We start from the raw sequence: 3,038 nt of genomic DNA, 5'->3' as shown, positions 1-3,038 counted from the left end.
TGCTCGCCTAAGTTGTGAAAATCCTACCGAGTGAAGAGCAATCCTCTCACTCGGAGGCTTAGCTGCAGCCTCGTGCTCGCCTAAGTTATCAAAATCCTACCGAGTGGTAAGCCAGCCTTCCACTCGGAGGCTTAGCTGCAGCCTCGTGCTCGCCTAAGTTATAAAAATCCTACCGAGTGAAGAGCAACCCTCTCACTCGGGGGCTTAGCTGCAGTCCAAGCACTCGCCTAAGTTGTGAAAATCCTACCGAGTGAAGAGCAACCCTCTCACTCGGGGGCTTAGCCGCAGCCCTGTGCTCGCCTAAGTTACAAAAATCCTACCGAGTGAAGAGCAACCCTCTCACTCGGGGGCTTAGCTGCAGTCCAAGCACTCGCCTAAGTTATAAAAACCCTACCGAGTGGTGAGCCAGGCTCCCACTCGGAGGCTTAGCTGCGAATCCGTTTCGCCTAAGTTATAAAAACCCTACCGAGTGGTGAGCCAGGCTCCCACTCGGAGGCTTAGCTGCGAATCCGTTTCGCCTAAGTTATAAAAATCCTACCGAGTGAAGAGCAACCCTCTCACTCGGGGGCTTAGCTGCAGTCCAAGCACTCGCCTAAGTTGTGAAAATCCTACCGAGTGAAGAGCAACCCTCTCACTCGGGGGCTTAGCTGCAGCCCTGTGCTCGCCTAAGTTACAAAAATCCTACCGAGTGAAGAGCAACCCTCTCACTCGTGGGCTTAGCTGCAGTCCAAGCGCTCGCCTAAGGTATAAAAACCCTGCCAAGTGGAGAGCAACCCTCTCATTCGGAGGGCTTAGCTGCAGCCCAGTGCTCGTCTAAGTGGACTAAAGAATAAGTCGATTGCAGCACAGGCACCTTGCTTTGAATCTGCAAAAGACATTCCGAGCCGAAGGCAATCGTATTCAAGCAGCAAATCCAAGTTTGAATCGACATCTAAAGGAACCGAAAGTGCTCAGGCGTCAAGCCTGTTCAGGTTTGTCGATTACAATTTCACTCGGCATACCGAGGCAAATTTAAAACGTCGAGCCAGAAGAAGTTTTTTACCCCTCCTGTGGAGGGCTGGAAGGTGCAACAAATTCATCAAGGTCAATCCCGTCGGCGATCCGAGTGGCAGCTGCAAGGAAAGTTTCCATAAAGGATCTGAAGTCGTGCTTCTTGGTATTGGCCACCCGAAGGGCCGCCAGCTTCTCTTCTCGCGCATCTTTGCAGTGGACTCGGGCCAGACACAGAGCGACATCTGCACCACACCGAGCCGAGGACTTCTTCCACTCCTGCACTCGACTAGGGATCGTGTTCAAGCAGACCATCAGCGACTCAAGGTCATTCTGAAGTGTCTCCTCAGGCTAGAGCGTCGAGTCGATGCGAGATGTGGCGGCCTTCAGCCTTGCGAGATAGTCCACGACAGCTGCAACACGAGACTCCAGTCGGAAAACATCCATGGCAACTTCATCGTTCACCGGAGAATTGACGGGGTCAAGGTTTGGCTCCAGTCGGCTGGTTTCTTCTTCAAAGTTTTGACAAAATTCTGCAAGGGTGATCACTAAGTCAAGGAGATAGTCGAATGGAAAAAGCCACAATTGGAAATATTTGCCAAACATGGAGGTCTACCTTCAAGCATAAGGAACAACTTCTTGGCAAGGCCACTCAGGAAGGCCTCCAGTTCAGTTTTCTTCTCAGTCAATTTGCTGACTTGGTCGGTCAGGGCAGCTTTGTCAGTTTTCAGTCGACTGACCTCCTTGTTGGCAATCCCAAGAGCAGCTTTCAGATTGGTATTGTCTTGTTCGAGCTTGGTGACTGAAGCTAACTTCTCGTCAGCAAGCTTGATCTTCTCAGCTAGCTCAAGGTCTTTCTTCTGCTGGGCCTCCCTTACCTTACCTGCAAGTTACAGCAAGATCAGATGCTGAAACAAGCAAGGGGAAAAGCAGTCGTCAGGGTCTCACCAAACATACCTTCGGTCTCCTCCTTTGCCTTTGTCAGCTTCTCCTGAACCAGCTTCAAGCGCAGCTCGACTTGAGTATGTTTTTGTTCCAGCTCTGAGTAGCGAGCCACAAGATCACAGGAGTTCTGTGAAGAACCAATCGACTAAATGTCAAATATAATTCACTTCCGAGTGAAAAAGGGGATAAACACACGTTTCTAAGACTACAGCCAAATACAAGCATTCGACCGTAGTCTCGGGGACTACACCCAGTGGGTGCACTCAGCGTGCCCCCACTAATCCTGTTGAAGACAAAGTCGACCAGTCGACCTCAAAAAAAAAAGAGAGATGCATTCTCTAAGACTGTGATCAACTGCAAGCAGTCGACCACAGTCTCGGGGACTACACCCAGTGGGTGCACTCAGCGTGCCCCCACCGGTTTGTGAAATCCAGTCGACATAGTCGACTGAAAGAAATATTGACGTCATAAAGCCTAAAGCCGACTGCCAGCAGTCGACCTTAGCCTTGGGGACTACACCCAGTGGGTGCACTCAGCGTGCCCCCACCGGTTTGTGAAGTCCAGTCGACCAGTCGACTGACAGAAAGATTGACATCATAAAGCCTAAGGCCGACTGCCAGCAGTCGGCCTTAGCCTCGGGGACTACACCCAGCGGGTGCACTCAGCGTGCCCCCGCTAACACGGAGTTTATTCGACACACCCAGTGGGTGACTAATATAAATTCCGGAAAAGAAAAGTTTTTGGTAGCATATCCAACAGAACAAACAGCGGTCGACTGACCTGGACATTGCTTTGGAGGGCAGAACTGGCGTCATAAGCTGCCTGGCTCGCGTCCCGGATGGTCTTCAGCTGCTCCATCATGAGTCCCGCCTGGCGTATTGCCTCCTTCGCTGCGCCAGCTTGGTCCTCTGGGATGTGGTGCGTCGTAAAGAGGGAGGGCTGCTGAGCACTCGTTAGTGGATTTGCGAAGGACACCGTGTGTCGAGTGGTGTTCCCTTCCTCCACAGTCAGAATCTCAGGCGCCGTCACATCCTGAGGTACCTTACTGGCGGACGCTTTCCGACTCCTCCTGCGTGTCAGTGGTTCTTCATCCTCGTCGTCGT

The sequence above is a fragment of the Triticum dicoccoides genome, chromosome 1B (genome assembly GCF_002162155.2).
Source record: "Triticum dicoccoides isolate Atlit2015 ecotype Zavitan chromosome 1B, WEW_v2.0, whole genome shotgun sequence".
Taxonomy (NCBI): Eukaryota; Viridiplantae; Streptophyta; class Magnoliopsida; order Poales; family Poaceae; genus Triticum; species Triticum dicoccoides.
Note: the sequence above shows the minus strand (reverse complement) of the source record.